This window comes from Syngnathoides biaculeatus, chromosome 15 (genome assembly GCF_019802595.1).
Source record: "Syngnathoides biaculeatus isolate LvHL_M chromosome 15, ASM1980259v1, whole genome shotgun sequence".
Lineage (NCBI taxonomy): Eukaryota > Metazoa > Chordata > Actinopteri > Syngnathiformes > Syngnathidae > Syngnathoides > Syngnathoides biaculeatus.
Window position 1 is genome coordinate 19,276,170 of NC_084654.1, and position 19,521 is coordinate 19,295,690.

The window sequence follows — 19,521 nt, forward strand, 5'->3', positions numbered from 1 at the left end:
GAGCCTATCCCAGGAGGCGGGGTGCACCCTGAACTGGTCGCCAGCCAATCGCATGCCACATAGAGACAAACAGCCACACTCACAATCACACCTAGGGTCAATTTGGAGTGTCCAGTTTATGTTGCATGTTTTTGGGATGTGGGAGGAAACCGGACTGCCCGGAGAAAACCCACGCAGGCACGGGGGAGAACATGCAAACTCCACACAGGCGGGGCCGGGATTGAACTTGCGACCTCAGAACTGTGAGGTCTTTTACCAGCTGATCCACCGTGCCTGAATCTGAATGGAGGTTCTACAAGAGAACCGGCGAGACAACTCAGAACACCGGGGCAAGACGTGGGTGACTGGCTGGCACGGAGGGACACGGATGACGAGGAACATGAGGAAAATGGACATGGGAAAAAACATCTGTGACAAATCCAAAAATAAATCTAATCAGAGCAAACAAAGTCAACACAAAACTCAAAGAACATGAGAAAATAAATCAGGAAAATGAATTTGAAGTGGAAAGCACTCGCGCTCAAATGCGTGCTTGGTTTGGAGAGCAGCCCGCCGCGAGCGTCCTCTCGGCGGCCCGAGCGCCAGCGCCGCACCTCAAAGTGTTCAACTCGGGCCTTTTGTACGGAACCGCCTGCACTTTTCCACCCCGTCTCCAAGGGTGGCATCCCGTCAACGGCCTTCACGCTTGTACAATGCCGCACGCATTTCCATCCCAAGCCCTCCTTTTTCGCCTTTGGGCTAACCCCCCCCCCAAAAAAAAATGCTCCCCCAGCCCCCTCCCACCGCTTTGCCCGTCTTTCCGTCGGTCTCCTCTCGTCACGCTGGGCGACGCTCATGTCTGATACCGTCAGATGGCCCGGAAAATTAGAAACCCAATTAAAGTGGCGGTCCGGGAGGTCAGCTCTTCTGCATATCAAAAAGCGCCCCCCCCCCACCCTCCTCTGCCTATTCACCGCAAATTGTCTGTTAACGGCTCACGTTTGCTGAGGCTGCAACTGCACGCCACTCGGGGGAGTAATAAGAACGTGCCTGTCTTACTGTTAAAAAAAAAAAAAAATTGCTGATCTGAAAAAAAATAATGGCCAACAAGCCAACTACCAAATCTTTAATTGAAATATTTAATGTGGACAACGATAGTGCAACACCTTTCCTTCTTAAAAGGTGGCAGATAAAGTTGTTCTCAATCTTCTTTTGGGCACTGGAACAAAAAATGAAAATTAAATTAAAGTTAGTTAAATTTGTTGATACATTTTTTTTTTGTCTCAAGAGCTGTCCACATCTTTCATTTGAACTTCTGTAGCGAGCCCGAGTTAAATAATTCTTCCAAGAAACTGTAACAGTGACCTTTTGTGAGAGGCTTCTGTTTGCGCCATCTTAAGTGTGTGGTAAATGGGAGCAAAATATAATTTTTTTTACAATATCCTACTATCAGGTCACACAGACAAGTTTAAAATACTGTATATGACCTCAAACATTTTTTTTAAATTGAAAACTTCATCTTTATGGTGATAGCATCGGGCTCAATGTGCTTCAGTGCTAACAAAACGTGACAGAAACAAATGTGGTAAAATCCTTGCCCCAATAGCCATACATCCATTTTCTTTGCCGCTTGTCCTCACGAGGGTCGCAGGGAGTGGTGTAGCCTATCCCAGTACACAGGTTACACCCTGAATTGGTTGCCAGCCAATCGCAGGGCACATCAAGACAAACAGCTGCACTCACAATCACACCTAAGGGCAATTTAGAGTGTCCAATTAATGTTGCATGTTTTCGGGATGTGGGAGGAGACCAGAGCGCCCGGAGAAAACCCACGCAGGCACGGGGAGAACATGCAAACTCCACACAGTGGTGTCCAGGATCGAACCCGGGACCTCACAACTGTGAGGCCACCGCGTTAACAGCGCTGCCCGAATTCGCAAAATATTTTTAGATATTTTTTTACAATATCCTACTGTCAGGTCATGCAGACAAGTTCAAAATGCTGTAAATGACAAAATCTTTTGTTTTTAATTTTTTTTTTTTTTGGGGGGACTGAAAACTTCACTTTTAAGGCAGGTCCATGTGCTTCAGTGGTAACAAAACCTGACAGAAAGTAAAGTGGGAAAATATATTTTATTTAATTTTTGGGAGAACCAGGTGGTCTTAAGGCCCTTGTGGAATCTTTGTAGTTATTATTATTTTTAGTCATTACACAGTCGTGCCCTGGAGATTCTGGAAACATTCGCCCAGGCACCCAGTTTCACAAAAACTGTGTGGAAATGTCACTCTTAGGAGTGTGTGTGTGTGTGTGGGGGGGGGGGTGTAATCTCATTAATAATCATAAATTGAATGGGAAGTCAACCCTTTTTGGTTCAAAGCAGCCATATTGGGTGAATTTCAGGGCTTCTACTTGTACTACAAAACCCAGCTGGATATCCCTTCAACTGAGCCCCATTTGGAAGTTAAACTATAAAAAAAAAATATATGTTTTTCCCATAGCGTTGCGTCAAAGCGTTCTCCATTAAAAAAAGTGGTCCGAGTGTCTATTTTTTTCCACGTTGAATTTCATTTCATCTTTGTCCTCGTGCCAAACTATAGTAGACTTCTCCTAATGTTCATCCCTCTTTTGTTTTAATTTAATTTTTTTTTTAAACGAGCCACCCACCTCAGCACCCAATTTCTTTTTCTTTCCATCTCTTTCCCCCCTCCCCCCCCCCCCCCCCCCCCCCCGGTCCTTTTGTATTCACGGTTTTACCCACGATTCATTAACTCCTGTACAGTGGTGGGAAAAGGGCAGCGAGAAATGGCCGGCCGAACTTAATGGCACACGTCTCGGGGCCGGCACATTAATATTCAGCGTAATGTTTCTTGGAACTCTGTGTGTGTGCGTGTGTGTGTTTTGAGGAGGGATTGGGGGGTGGCGATGGGCGGGCGTAGCTGGTGTTCACTTGTCCAGACGGCCTTATTAAGCAGCTGGAGTGGAATGATGCTGGTTTGGCAATGCGCTCACACACGTACACACACAGAAGGCAATTCCGGGTCCACCAGAACCCCTCCCACCATCCAGCTGCATCCTCCGAGGTTTTTGCAAACTCGTGCAATGTTTTTGTTTTTTTTTTTTTTAGCAAGCGCTACTTCTATAATGCTTCTATTCCTCCCAATAAATAAAGCAAGACATTTCTCCAAATTCATGTTTTTATTTCACCCCCCCCTTCATTTTTTTTCCTTTTTTTATCGTAACCCTCCAGCAAGCCACAAGTCATCCACGCCGGGCCTTTTAGCTCCATCTCATTTACATTTAATGGCATGATAATACACATTTTCAGACTATTTCCGATAATTACAGCCTTTCAGTCGCTTTTCACCCCCCCCCCACCCACCCTCCTTCCCAAATGCTCCCCCACAGCCATTTCTTCTTTCCCCTCAGAGTTTTCACATTTGTAATTGCAATCAGCCGGGCTGATTTGCCCTTAGAAATCACGGGAAATAATAATAATGTCACCCAACCACAAAAAAAAAAAAAAGATTTTTTCCAGAATTGGTACAGTGAATAGGACGTTAAGCTCTTTGCACTTTTGTCCGTTCGCAGCAAAACCGGCAGCGTTTAGGCAGATGTGAGGTCAACCTTGACAGCTTTATTATCCCCAAAGAATCACGTCTGGTTCAGTCGTGTTCTGCGTCTGCAAAACCCTACTAAAATGCAATGTTGAAATCAAATAATAAAATATGACAGTAATCTGTGGCCCCCAAACTTTTTATCACCGTGGACCGGTTAATGCTTTCAATTTTATTTATTTATTTATTTTTTTACCGCCGTGGGGTACGTTAGATTGTTTGTATTTAATATCATATGTATTGTAAATAAAACATAATAAACATGATCGTAAATATGGCGGCACGGCGGCTCAGCTGGTAAGGCGTTGGACTCGCAGTTCTGAGGTCCTGGGTGCTTTTTACCCGTTTTGCTAGGTTTTGGGGGTAAATTTGTGGCCGAGATGTAACCAAGGGGATCCGGTCATTTTTCAAAATAAAAGATTGTTCATGCTTGTTTAATGGATAAAACAGAACTAATTGATTATTTCTTCGGCGGCCCGGTACCACTTGATCCATGGGCCGGTACTGGACCACTGCCCCAAATCATTTGAGGATGTGTCGTTCAGTTTTACGACACCGAAAATGCAGTCGGTGGTGTCCGTCGGTAGCTGTTCCTTTATTATAATAGTTGTACAATGTCGTTACTACTGCTGAGAGCAAACCTGGCATCAATAAAGATAAAGTTTGCACTTTTTTAAAATAATTTTTTAGAGAAAAGTATTATTACATACAGCAGGAAAATTCCATTAAAAAAAAAAAAAAAGCCAAAATAGGAAGTGAGGAGAAAACTGGTGGCTGATGAGCACCATCTGTGGCTGTAGACTGCAAACAGTCAGATGGCAACTGGAACATCAACGTTTACGCTGGGATTAAAAACAGCAGAAATTAGCGTCGCGCATTCCTAAACTCGCAATATCCGCACGTAATGGATATGGCATCTGTAAAGCTGGACAAAGTTAGCAAGTAGCAGGAGACGCCGTATCTCAATTTCGCAAGTGGGGTGTGCACCTGATGATGTCATCGCGGTCAAAATGAAAAGCACGAGCATCAAAACCATAATGCATGTTTCTTCTTTCGGCTTGTCCCATTAGGGGTCGCCACAGCGTGACATCTCAGATGAACGCTCACATTTGTTTGGCGCAGTTTTTACCCCGGATGCCCTAAAACCATAATACACATCTTTAACAAAAAAAAAAAAAAATTAGACGTTCTTTGCAAAGATATTTCTCCACACATAGTTTTGTAATACTGTATAACAGAAAATGACAAAAGATTATTTTTGTAATGTATTTGTACAACTAAAGGCCTCCCTTTTATTATATTGGAATATATCTGTATATTATTTTAAGTTCGTGCCCTGCAATATGCTGGCAACCAGTTCAGGGTGTACCCCGCCTCCTGCCTGTTGATAGCAGGGTTAGGCTCCGGCACTCCCCGTGACCCTCGTGAGGATATGCAGTAAAAGAAAATGGATGGATGGATTTTAAGGTTTTTTCCAGAAAAAAATTAAAAAAATATTGCTATTATCATTTTTAAAAACACATTTGTACTAGTAAACTCATTATTTCTAACAGCAATAAAACACCCCCAACCAGTACTTGGGGAAATACTCTTTAAAACGCCAACATGTATTTTAATGCTCATAATATGTAATATTTGTATGTCTTTTTTTTTTTTTCTCAAAATTTCAGTCGCTAAGTAGCTTCCCCACTCGTACTTAAGCGTGTCGCCAATGTTTTGGCCAATGAGTGTTGGCAGATAATAATTACTGTGTGCATGCGTATGAGTGTGTTCATGAATATCTATTTTTATTGTCGCATTGATATTTTCCATTCTCTGTGTGTACTTGCAGGGTTTAGCCACGTGGAAGAGCGAGCAGGGGGGGGGGGAATCCCGGTGGACCCCGCCGGACCCCGCCGGGCTCGCACTTGGTCCGGACAAATTAGATTAACGCACCAGTATGTAAGTCATTTTCTGCATATTACAACGTTAACGGCGCCGACGTTTGCTTCACGCGTGCCAAGAACAGTCGACGGTGTGCCCTCATTCTCATCTCCGCGCGTTCAAAAAGGCTTTAATAAGGCCGAGTTGGCTGCGGGCTATCAGTGATGAGGGCGGCGGGGGGGGGGGGGGGGGGTGTGTGCTTAAGATCCGCAAGACCATTGATGTCACCGCAAATACAACGTCATCAAAAAGTAAGCCACCGGCGGGATGTTATCCATTACGCCACCGAGGCTAGTAAATATTCCGCTCGAAGCGTTAGCTTGTTTGCACGTGGTTCCGAGTCGCCCCGCTAACGAGCTTCTTGCACTTTTATGGAGTTGACCGACAACTCAGCTGTACTCTGGATTTTCTTTCTTTCCTGCTACCGAGCGCTCACTCGCATTTCATTAAATCCCGCCTAATGAAATGAGTCTCTTTCCCCAAAGAGCAGATGATGAAGTACCTAATGCCGCGCCGCATAAATTAGTACGGCGGGGTTAAACGCTGGAACCGGCTCGTGTTTCACAAGAGGACCCTATCCGGCAGTTAAATCAACGCTCGTAAATACAGCCCGGCCGACCCGCCGTCCGAAACGAACACGTCATTTCATGGGGATGACGTTTGTACTGTAAATACTCCACGCGTACATTTACATTTCTTTTGTGACTTGCTTTTGTCATCATGCGCCGAGACTCAGGAATGTCCCCTTCACTCTACGCGCTCGGTTTTGGGTCCTGCTAACTTACTGTTGAGCATGGGATGGGGAGGGAGTCAAATAATTTGAGTCGACTCGAGCTGCCAGTTTCATGACTTGCAACTCGCTTGCCAAATATTTAAAACTTGACTTTATACATGGTAGCGAAGAGAAGCGGCCTGACTGACTTGAACTCCATGATGCATTTTAACAGGGGTGTGTAGTTTTTTGTGTAATAGCCACTGTGAATACTGTACAGCACTGGTGTCAAACTCAAGGCCCGGGGGCCGGATGCGGCCCGCGAAGGCAGATCACGTGTATCAACTTCCATGATTTTTGTAAAATCTGGACCAAAATTTCAAATTGTTATATCACAAATTATGAACATCAGGAATAGTTGGGAAAACCCATTACCATTGCTCTCTGATTCTAAAAATAATTGATAAATCTAATGTGTAAATATGATGGGTCAATTAAAGATTTTAATGGTTTCAATCTTAATGGCCCTCTGACTGAAATCGTAAATACAATGTGGCCCGCGATAGAAATGAGTTTGACACCCCTGCTGTACGGTGTTTAATGGTGTTCTCCTAAGAACCGTAGAAGGTACAAGCCTGTCACCACAAAGTACGCAGCATAGTTTGGTCAGAAAAATACAAATTTAAAACGATTCAGTGCAATACATTCCATCAAAATCAATCATAATTACACATCTGCTTTCCATTTAACTTTTATAAGATTTCAATACTGTAGTACAAGGTGTAATGAATTGTGAAAACATTGTGTAACCCCTCCAATATATGTTGCAAGTGGAGCAAGACTGGACGTTTGTACTGTACAAAGTCCTCGGCCTACGATTGAGATCCGTTCCTGGATTAGCGACTTAACTCAAATTTCGCTTAAAGTCGGATTCCGCCATTAAAGTCCGAATTTACGTCAAAATACTTTGGATAAAAAAAAATAAATACATTGAAATAAGATGACCAACTTAGCAGGACTGCTGAGAGGTGGATGGAGAAGAAGAAGGGGAGGCGGTGCTTAGCTACTGCGAAGGAACCTGGTCCTCAATCCTCTCCATCTCGACAAATATCAAAAGAACCTTGTTTTGGGATCATTGTATCCGACATCGGAACGGAACCCTTCACATGCGCTAAAATACGGGCTTTGTCCTTAATAATCGTCACCACGGTCGTCCGACGGAAGCCTCGGCGGTGTTGGTGTCTCTCCTTTCCCCGATCTTTTTATGATCTTGAGCTTCGTTTCCATGGTAATGGACTTTCTTTTGGCTGCAGAAGCGTTGCTAAAAGACACGGCTTTCTTCTTCGGGACGATAATGTTTAAAAAGGAGGGCGAAAAATGCAAAGATTGAAGTGTAGTACCGGATTTTGTCTGAGGGTGTTTGTGGGTTTGAAATGCATCCTCGTGCCTGGAGAAAATTGAAGCGCAGGCTTGCCTCCCTCCCTGCGCGTGCCAGTCCAAAACCTACAATCCGTTCTCTTTCGTGACTTTGCAAGGAGCATGATCAGCCGTGAGGAAACTCACCGGCGACTTTTGGATCGTTTGATCTTAATTTTGTACCACACGCAGAAACAAGCATCCGCACTTCCCCCAGAAATCAAGAGCTAAACTGTGGAGCCCGCGTGCAATTTGCTCATTGCTCTTAATTGAAAGATTATTTGCACAAAGCCGTTTATGATCGCTGACGGCTTCTGCCCTCCATTTCTTACACCGTATTTCCTCCTTTAGAAAAATGCGAGCCGGGGGAAAAAAGAAATGCCCTCAGTTGAGCGGGAAGTGATGGGACGCTCGCAGTTAGTAAGGTACTTGCTGCTTTTAGGTCTGCACGGGTTTAATGGACTTATTTTCAAGCGGTCCTTGTCTCTCTAATTAGTGCTAACTCCCCCCTCCCACCCTGCTTGAGCCGCAACAAGGGCATTGACGGGGGAGGGGAGGGGGGGGGGGGGACTTTCTCCCAATGATAATTTGAATGGATACCTGCAGGGGGAGATTTCTGCACTCTTCCTCATCCTGTCAGCCACTCTGGCTAACACTGGAGCTTAATGAACCTGAAAACAAGACACTGTGTGTGGCGAGGGGGGAAGTACGAGCATGTGTGTGTGGGTGGGTGGGGGCGGGGGGTGTACGTCTGTCCAGATAAGTGTGTATCCAGAAATGTCAGTGTTGCCAGTAGTCAACTCTGAAGTAGTACAATATCACGTGAGCACTCCATTTGTTATGTCTATTGTACAGTTGGTTCAAATTGTAAAATCTGTCATGTCTGTAATTACCTATATGTACATGTTTAATGTCTCCATGAGGTAGATGCACCACTTACAGAGCAAAAATGGCATCGGTGAAGCGGTCGCAAGGCAAAAAACAAGTGAAACATAAAGTGACGTATATATTTAATTTCGCGGCGGGCATTTACGTTGTTTTGGACTCAGTGGCCTCCACAAACGGCAAAGCCACCTGTCAACTTTTCGTGTTCTACTTGAAACGTAAAGCAAGGGGACAGATTTGATGTACTCCCTTTCACCCGTTTGCACCATGGAAAAAAAAAAAAACAAAAACATAAAATCACGATAAACCCTTTTACGTCTTATTTAATCCCGCCAACATCTAATCAAACTTTAATGATAAAAATAAAAATGGCTACATTGATTATATGTCGGTGGCACAGCTGGAAAGCGTTGGCCTCACAGTTGTGAGGACTGGGGTTCAAATCCCGGCCCCGCCTGTGTGGAGTTTGCATGTTCTCCGCGTGCCTGCGTAGGTTTTCTCCGGGCACTCCGGTTTCCTCCCGCATCCCAAAAACATGCAACATTAATTGGGCATTCTAAATTGCCCCTAGGTGTGATTGTGAGGGGCGGCATGGTGGATCACCTGCTGCAGTTCTGATGTCCCGGGTTCAATCCCGGACCCGCCTGTGTGGAGTTTGCGTGTTCTCCCCGTCCCTGCGTGGGTTTTCTCCGGGCACTCTGGTTTCCTCCCACATCCCCAAAACATGCAACATTAATCGGACACTCTAAATTGCACCAAGGTGTGATTGTGAGTGCGGCTGTTTGTCTCTTTGTGCCATGCGATTGGCTGGCAACCCGTTCATTGTGTTCCCTGCCTCCTGCCCGTTGACACTCCAGCACTCCCCGCGACCCTTGTGAGGATAAGCGGCTAAGAAAATGGATGGATGGATAGATGGATGGATAATTATGTCACAAGACAGGCTAACTGGGTGTGTTGCATGCATGATTTACACATTTTATTTTGATTCATAAAATTGTTTCTATTGAATTTATTTTCAGTTTTATTACAGAGGAAATACTATTTTACATCAAGTTCGTATTTTGCAAAGAAAAAAAAAACACTACTTGGGGGGGAGGGGGGAGACATCTTACCTGACTCTATTACACTTTTAATCTTGTGCACCCCCTGAAGAGTCTCCTTGCGCAGTATGCAAATTTACTGCATGTAATACAGTGAAATGTGAAAAAATAAAATAAAATGGAGAACAATGACGTACCCCCGGGGGCATGTGCACCACAGTTGGGGTATCCTCTCCCCAAGTCCTAGCAAAGCATACCGTACGATGTTTTTATGGTAGTTGTGCTGCAGAACAAACGGAGGGAAGCGCCTGCTCAAGAGCGATGGCGTGCAGGAGAAAATGCGAAAGTGGAAAGACAAAGGGAGAAAGAAAACGGAGGTGAGAGAGATGGAGGAAGGGGGAGGTGGAAGTGAGGGTGGGGGGGGGGGAGACACAGATGTGTCAGGGCCTGGGGCGATACAAGTCATTATGGTGTAAAGTGCTCCGTTGGTGATGTTGTCGGGGAGAACCGAGAGGTCACCGGCTCGGGGGTCCGTCGAGCCGTGCTCGCACGCATCCACGTAAGCGGACGCGTGGAGGAAATTGAGGGAACATCTGGATATGTGCCACCTGCCTGGAGGAAGTCATCTAGTTTACATGGGGAACTTAAGCGGGGGGGGGGGGGGGTGTCCCTTCCTGGATGTACAACCTTCCCGCAAGTGTGCGCCGCTGGGAGATGTTGGAGGAAGCGGTGCCGAGTGAGGAGACCCACTTTACGGGGATTCGCGTGAGATGGGACGGGAAGCCTCATCGGCAGACGCCTGGCGTGTCACCGCTGGTTCTGTTTTTAGCCACAAGGGGGGTTTCAGTCCAAGGTGCTTCTTCGGATGATCGCTGACAAATGCGATCACCAGAAATTTGAGGGGTCTAAAAGATTTACTGCGCTTTTTCTGTTGGCGAAAACAGGTACTGTAGGGTATTATTTCTCGAAACTGTGTGCGACTTGTTACCACGTGGAAAGCAGTGGTGGCCCCTCATTGGTTGAGCAGATTTGACATTGCCAAGGCGTTGAGTATACTTTTCTCGAAATTAGTTTTTTTTTCCTAAAAGCAATTAAAAACAGTTTTGTTTGCGTAACCATTCCGTTAAGACTGATTTTCTTGTATTAGCTGTAAAATGTTTGTGATTCCGTATTTTTTACAATGAAGCAATAGGGATAGGTAAGTGCTGTCCAAACAAAAGCCATATAATATCCTCAACATAGATCCAAAACCAGATCTTAATGACCAAGAAACCCCGTACTGGAGGCTTTTGTTCTCCTCCCGAGCGGTTTGTTAGTATCAACTGGTGCACTCAATGCCGCGTGGGTTTTCAAGTTTTCCCTCAACACAACCAGGTCGAGTAGAGTCGACCCAGTACGGTGCAACAGAACAACTGTAAAAAACCAAAACTGTGACAGTCTGTCTGGTTCCAGCCCAAGTTAGCATGGCACAAAACAATTGCATTCATTAGGGTTTGTTATTCATGGTGTATAAGCTCACTTTTTTAAAATTCTGCTTGCACAAGCGTCCTCGATAAAGATGTTGCTTCCTCACGGTTTGCTTATGATCCTTGGTACCAGATTCAGGCATTAGGAAACCCTTCCGGGTTAAGGCCAGACCTTTGACTGTTCAAATAAAAGCGGCAAACGGAAGAACGTGACGGCTCGGGCAAGCGAGATTAGCCGTCAAAGGAGAGAAGTAGGCCAAAAGAAAGGATGTGGATGCCAGGCAGACGCGGGTCTGGGATCAAGGGGAACCTGAGGCACGTGACAAAATGTATTCTGATAACCGGACAGCAGATGTCTCGCGCTGAGTTCCTTTGTTGGGCGAACAGCAGGACCCTGCACTTCAGCGGGCTCACTTCGCACCGCATTCATTTGCCTGCCAGCTGCCAATTTGGGGGAAGAATAGGTGGAAAGGAAGGCAAGACTGAAGGTCCGTCCCGCTCTCCCGCCTCCCTCGGCACGTCTTGCAGAGGGGCTGCCACTTGGTTCTCCCGTCCCCCGGTGGCTTCTTACAATCAGTGATCTGAATAAACACCCACACCATCACGCACGTCGGAGGGGTTTTAGGATTTGAGCTGCCCTTTGTCTTTTGGCTGATGAACAATGAATCACTTCGGACTTGGCCGAAATCCAGTAACCGAAACGCAAAACTCTGTTCTTGAAAGCTGAAGAACTGTTTCACTTTTGCATCTACATCCTCCCCAGAAAAAAAAGAAAAGACATTGCCTCCTAAAGGATGAAAATCACGAGCACATCGCTTATAACCGTGTACCTTGACTCCGCGGAAGCACACTCTCATTAGGGCCACACGAGCCCGCAGTTCATTAACACCCGGGCGATAACAAATTTGCACCCCTAGGCTAAGTGATGCGAGGCGAGGCGCGACGGCATGGAGTCCTGCTGCGAGAGGCTCAGGTGACTGCAAAGCGCGACTTTACAGCTCACCTGATAACTGCGATCACATCTCACTTTAGTCCCGCACATCCAGGATAAAAGAAGATTTAGCACGTTGGGTCGGTTATAGCTATTGTTTCTCTAGTTGGAGAGAACCGTTACAGCAAAGACCAAAGCATTCAATCTTGGACTCTCTCTCTCCAGAACTTTCCTCACAGGAAGTCAAAGAAGCAGTGTCTTCTCCTGATGTCCTCAATTTCACTATTCAGAAATCTTTACGTGGTTATTGCTACATTCCGTAGTCATTTCTCAACATTTTCGAGCAAAGATCTCGTTGTCCACTCTTTCAGTTTCTGGGTCATGGGGGAACGCGTCTAAGTAGAGATGACCAGAGGTCCTTTTCCCTGACCACGCCCCCAAGATATCCCCCAGATTGATACTGCAGCGTTCCCAGGCCGGCTGTGAGACGTGTTCCCTCCAGCATGTCCTAACCGATCTGAATCCATTCCAACTGAACATGCCCAGAAGACCTCCCTGGCAAAACGCCTGAAACCGATTCTAGAATCCCTCTCAATGTGGAGCAGCGATTCTACTTTCTGTCCAAGATGAACTAGCGCCTTACCTGGTATCTTACAGGTGAGCATTTAGACCCTGCAACCTTGCCGCTTTGGTCACCTCGCAGCGCTTGTGACCACAGGCTAGGTGAAGGTTGACCGATGTAGTGACGGCATTGTTGCGGACACCACACTATTCTTTGGGAAGTGAACTCATTGTCCAGCCTTTCCTCACTGACGAGAGGTGGGAAGTGAACTATTGCTGTTCATTTGAGAGTTTGGCTTTTATCTCTTTAGATCAAGTTAATTATTCTGCTCTAGGTTGCTTCCCGTCTGACTTAAGTTGCAGACAGACAGATTTTTAGGAACCTTGAAAGCTCGGGAACTGCCGGTCATACTGGTGTTAAAACACTGGTTTTCCTTGGTTTGGGCCGGATGGTCATAGGAAACGGGTCTGACAATCAACGGGGCACAACAAAGTTCCAAGAGGAGACTAATGGCCTAAAGAAATGGGACCGTCGCCACAACGTGGACACCATGGTGTACCGCAACGATACCCAGCGGATTGTTACCAGAAATAGTGCCTCGTCTTGCCAGTGGGAAGCAGCAAAAAGTAGTTTTGGCACGAGGAGTATTACTGTTGGAAGACAAGGTCCTCATTCCATTTGTGCTCAGTTATTACAGTACAATGATCCCTCTCATCACCCTCCCCAGCGTCAACTCACGGGACACCCAAATGAAACAAGCATTATCCCCACATCCTCGGCTGGAGGAGGGGGAGATGATAAAAATGTTGATTAAGGGAAGCTGAATCGTCTATTTCATTCGGATTCAAGCAGCAGCGGAAAGAGCGGTGGGGGGGAGGGGTGTGTGTGTGGATTAATCTTAAGGCCGTCCTTCTTATGCCTGTCCCGCTCCAGTCTCGCAGTTGAGGAAGCGGGGAATGAATAATGGGGTGTCCGTCAGCCGTAGGCGCCGGAGCAGATTGGGATTTTCTCTCGGGGATGATACAAAGCGGGGCGACAATTGATGATTCGTAATGTACAGTTTTAGCCCGCGTCGCCGCATCGCGAGCCTTTGTGGCGGGCTCGGGCGTTAGCGCCGCGGCTCCCGACGAAGTGACAGGACGTCTTTCCGAGGGTCCTTCTCCCGACGATGGGAAGCGTTGAGATTTTTATAAATATGGATTTGGAACATCATGTTGTCTGTAATTCCTGGATGAGGCAAATGGGGAGTTGAGTGTGGGGGGGGGGGGCATACCCACAGTCCATTGTTACGCGTATGTTCACTTGCCTTGACTCTCACTTCCTGTACGCGTGAGCTGCCAATCATCCGTCTAATAAAGTTGTCTGGCCCTCCAGTCGCGGGAGAAGCACCTGTCGTTGCAGCCAGTGGGTGGGCGGTGCCGGTGCCGGAGGGAGTGGGGGTCCATAGCGGGGACGCTATCCATCAGTGCTTCCATTTGATATTTAATTTAGACTTTTAGGAGCCTTAAAGGATAGCCCATGTCATCTTTCTCTCACAGGTTTCCCTCAAAAGGGATGAAAGATAAATTCCTCCCCCTCGTAAGGTTCCCGTTGATTTATAAGTGTGTGTGTGTGTGTGTGTGTAGTTAATAAAAGGTCACATTAGTGTGAGTAAATATGAGAATATAGCAGAATTTTTAATTTTTTTACATTATAATGTAATAATTCTTTAAAAGCTGTATACCTACCTGTACTGTGGGGGGGGGGGGAAATCAACAAAATTTCAGGAATTATGGTCAATCTTTTTTTTTTTTTTTTTTTTTTTTTAAATATAGACAAATATTTCTCTGATTGTTCTGAAACCCTGCTTGGATGTCATATTGAGCATCATAATAGTTACCGTAATGGAGGTCTGCATTCCTCTAGGTTGATGTTGTATTTTGTCAAGATATGATTAATCAACAGAATTCAGGATCAAGTTTTTGTAAAATTAAATAAGATCGGCAATCTCTGAATGTTCGTTACTCCTTTTTCCAAGGCAGTTTGGCGTTGCATGGAAATATTTTGATTCATCTTTTTATCGACGTTATGTTGGGATTCTCAAAACCTTGCTGAGAGCAAATCAATTCCATATTTTCCTCCGATGCTTCAATATATAATACATCACCGCCAATTCTCCACCCCCCAAAAAATGTCCAGTTTAGTGCGTTGTTTATCCCTTTCCGGTTTAATATAATCAAAAATTTTAAGTCCAGGGTAACGTTTTCTGAAAATATCGCATTTTTCTCTCTGCAAAATTTTATTTGGTCCAAAAAGGGTTAAAGAAAAATGACATTTCTACAGTACATGCTTTTTTTTTTTTTTTTTTTTTTTTAGGAGGGGGGCCCTGTGACAATACAGTCATAAAATCAATTAATTGGCATTAATTGGCAGAGCTGACACGTTTTTAAAATGTTTTGTTTTCCTTGGATCATTGTCAGGGTAATTCCAAGGAGCGGCAATTCGTTTAATAAACTAATCCGCTCGTAACGGGCTGTTTCAGTGTAATGTATAGCATAGTTTCCCCCCCCCCCTCTCCCCTCCCCCCTTTTGTGCTAGTAATTATTTCTAAAATACCAAAGAGCCATCTTTTCTTCTCCGCCTCAGATTTATCGCCTCGGCTCTGGCCTGACGCGATCTTCGCAAGGTGTGACATTTCCAAATATTTATAGCTCTGGCACATTAAAAGGAGGCCTTTCTTTGAAGGTGACCGACTGCTCTTCCGCACTCGTGTAATTAATAGAACCAGAGCGCGTTCGCCTAACGCTCTTCACCCGTCGCCTTCTTTTCAAACTGCATCTGGAGCTCGTAAACACACATTCTTTCTTTTCTGCTGCTAATTTTCATGCGAAAAAGACCCAAAAGTTTAATATTTTATTGATTAGATCTAAACCTTCTGTCCAAAGTGGCAATTAAAATTCAATTAAATTGACTGAAAGCATCCTATTAAATTTCATCTCTTTATGAGCTCCCAGATAATGCTGCAGGACAAGACGTGAATATCATCACATCCTTTTTACATGATATCATCCTCCTCGTTTACGATAAAAATGACACTTTGGGGTATACTTTCGATATTTTTTCACTATAACTTTTGTAATGAATGCAATTTATGGATATTAAAGCCGCTCTTATTGGATTTTGTAGTAACGAGGCCCCGGCACGGCGGAAAAGATAAGCGAAGACGATATTTATAACTTGACGTTTAACCAGCGACACGCCAAACAGGGCGAGGTGAATAAAAATCAACAAAGCGAACATAAAATCTTACGATGACGTCACACAGACACATTTTGCATGGTTGTTTATGTTTTGCCTTTGACGGAAAGACCCCACGATTTTCATCATAATAGTCATAAAATGTTTCTTCGGTTAAGTAACGTGACTTTATTTTGGTAGGTTTCTAGTCCTTTTTTTTTTTTTTTGGGATTTTTGAACTTCTGTTGTTCGTGCTTTTGATTCCATCTCGAAGTAATATTTAAGTAATATTTAATGAATAATATAGAGAAACGACAAGTTAGCTTCTAGTCCTAGTCGCGAGTTACCTTATTGTTGTTTATGAAAAATATTCTGATTAATAATCAAATAAATTGTGTCAAAAGTGTTTTTTTTTCCCCCCATCAGCTTCCTTTATCGCAACGCCGATATGCATATATTGTGATGTTAAAGATCTTGAGTGGCGGCGGTTGCACTTAGGAACTGGCCTCGCCTCTCTAGCGAATCCTCAAAGGATCCAATGAGATGTAGTTGTAAGATCGCTAGTACTTCCTGTGATCATTCTAGCAGCCCATCTGGCTTTATTTTGTTTGAGTATATGGCTCCGCTCCTCTCATCCCAGATTTTATTGTTTCCATCTCTGGGCGGCGGCGGCGGTGGTGGCAACCCCCCTCGCCCCCCCCCCCCCCCGGTATAACACGAGTTCGTGACTCGGCACTCGGTAATTTAAAGCCGTTACGGAATTGCAATTTCAGGGCTCAGTGCTTGTTTTTCCTAAAATGTACTCAAGGAATTAGCCACTCCAGCCACAAATCAGCCAAATTTATGCACAGTTGTAATACACTTTATGGGCTCATGGTACATTGCTTCAAAAACAGCAGATGTGAAATGATGATAAATATAATGAGGGTTTTTTTTTCAAACCCCCCCCCCCCACCCTCTTCGCCGCCCTCGTTCGCCGCAGAGTGCAGCGGCGGCGAAGGACGTGGAGCGTGTTTACTTACCCCTTACAATGCATTTAATGTCTTAGTAAGGGGGCCGCCGACAAAACCTGATTAATGATCTCATCTCTTTTATTAAAGATAAGCGCGCCACTGCAGTCGCGAGATAGAAGGGCCGCCATAAATCTCGGTGCAGAATGAGCAGTCAAATAATCGCTCATCAGAAATGAAATCTACATACATTAACGTGGGCCCGTGAATGTAAACACTGGGCGACGTCGTCATTTATCCCGACATTCGAGAAGGGGCGGGTGAAGGTGTCTGAAGACGGGTGCTACGCGGGACTGGTGTCCACCATTAGGGCGACGGGGGCAATTAAGAATCCCCCCTGAACGGGATGTAACGTTGCTCCCCGCCTCGGATTAATCAAGGCACACACTAGACAGTGATCGGTGACCCTTTGCTTCGGCGACAAAAAGTGATTCCTCATCCCGTGTTTGGGGATTTGGATCACGACGTTCCCCCTAATGCGAACTCGGCCGTCATTTATTCGTCCTGACGGCCGTCAACTCGTCTCCTCCGAGCTAAGGAATATTACGCGGGCTCTCGAGGCGCTTAGCTGCAGGGACGGACAATCCGAAGTGGCGCTCGCAGAGCGGCGAATATGGAGAGCGGGCCTTGGAGCTGCGGCAGCCATTGTTTCGTCTACATGACGCGGGGGGACGTATGTACAGTGTAGAAAATGAGTATTTGAACACCCTGCTATATTGCAAGTTCTCCCACGTAGAAATCATGGATTGGTCTGACATTTTCGTCGTAGGTGCGTATCCACTGTCATAGAGATAATCTAAAAAGAAGAATCCAGAAATCACAATGTATGATTGGAGATGGACTTTTAAAGGCGGACTAACAGGTCTTTGAGGGCCAGATTAATAGCTGATAGACAGGTGTTCAAATAATTATTTGCAGCTCTATCACCAGAATAAATTGTTGAAAAAAAAAATCATACAAAAATCCAGAAATCACAATGTAGGATTTTTTTTTAGTTCAAAATACTCATTTGCAGCTGTATCGCGTGAATAAATTATTTAAAAAAAATCATACAAAAATCCAGAAATTACAATGTATGATTTTTTTAAAGTTCAAAATACTCATGTGCAGCAGTATCACATGAATAAATAAATAAAAAAAAATCACACAAAAATCCAAAATAACAATGTATGATTTTTTTTTTTAGTTGAAAATACTCATTTGCAGCTGTATCGCACGAATAAATTGTGAAAAAAATCATACAAAAATCCAGAAATCACAATGTAGGATTTTTTTTTAGTTCAAAATACTCATTTGCAGCTGTATCGCGTGAATAAATTATTTAAAAAAAAATCATACAAAAATCCAGAAATTACAATGTATGATTTTTTTAAAGTTCAAAATACTCATGTGCAGCAGTATCACATGAATAAATAAATAAAAAAAAAATCACACAAAAATCCAAAATAACAATGTATGATTTTTTTTTTAGTTGAAAATACTCATTTGCAGCTGTATCGCACGAATAAATTGTGAAAAAAATCATACAAAAATCCAGAAATCTCAATGTATGTTTTTTTTAGTTCAAAATACTCATTTGCAGCTGTATCACACAAATAAATTGTAAAAAAATCATACAAAAATCCAGAAATCACAATGTATGATTTTTTTTTTCATTCAAAATGCTTATTTGCAGCTGTATCACATGAATAAATTGTAAAAAAATCATACAAAAATCCCAAAATCACAATGTATGATTTTTTTTTGTTCAAAATACTTATTTGCACCTGTATCACAGGAATAGATTGTTTAAAAAAAATCATACAAAAATCCAGAAATTACAATGTATGATTTTTTTTTTGTTCAAAATACTTGTTTCCAGCTGTATCACACAAATATTTTATTAAAAAAATCATAAAAAAAAACCAGAAATCACAATGCATGATTTTTTTTTAGATCAAAATACTTATTTGCAGCTGTATCACACGAATAAATTGTTAAAAAATCACACAAAAATCCAGAAATTACAGTGTATGATTTTTTTTTTAGTTCAAAATACTCATTTGCACCTGTATCACAAGAATAAATTGTTAAAAAAATCATACAAAAATCCAGAAATCACAATGTATGATTTCCGACCTGTCCATGATTTCTAAGTGGGAGAACTTGCAGTATAGAAGGGTGTTCAAATACTTATTTTCCTCACTGTACACTAAGATATCAAGATATACTGTATAGGTGGGGAGTCAGATTGAATGGAGAACACGCTCCCTGGGTACCAAGAGATTGGGACCCTGCAGTTGTATTCAGATTATCAGGTATGGGAATGATAACATTTTAGGTAAGCATTGGAAGGGAAACTACCTACTACATTTTGTTTCATCTGCTAATCGATCATTAATTTATCAAATAGGATTTTTAGAGGAGGTGGCACGGTCTATCAGCTGGTAAAAGCGTGGGCCTCACAGTTCTGTGCTCCCCGGGTTCAATGCCGGACCCGCCTGTGTGGAAATTGCATGTTCTCCCCGTGCCTGCGTGGGTTTTCTCCGGGCACTCCTTGTGAGGATAAGCGGCAAAGAAAATGGATGGATTTATAGAGGTGATATTTGATTTTGATTCCATTTTTTTCTTTTTTAACCCATTCATGGGCAAGGTGGCTATTTCTTGCCTTATTGAGATAAAAGTCTCCTAACAGGCCACAATCAAGGAAATTATGATTTATCGTTAAGTTATACGACATCTTTACTAATTTACAATCTCGTCCCAAAAATGGGACGCTGCCCGCGA

General features: G+C 43.9%; 1 protein-coding gene across 5 annotated transcripts in view; it reads left to right on the forward strand.

Moving 5' to 3' along the window:
• The window catches only part of meis2a (Meis homeobox 2a), a 203,375-nt gene that overhangs the window by 37,302 nt on the left and 146,552 nt on the right, over window positions 1-19,521 (forward strand). For 4 of the 5 annotated variants that reach the window (XM_061843234.1, XM_061843236.1, XM_061843235.1 and 1 more), the window contains one exon: window positions 5,426-5,535. The exons of the other annotated variant lie outside the window; for it this stretch is intronic. The gene's annotated coding sequence lies outside the window, so the exon portion shown is untranslated. The remainder of the gene's footprint in view (window positions 1-5,425; window positions 5,536-19,521) is intronic. 5 annotated transcript variants of the gene reach the window in all.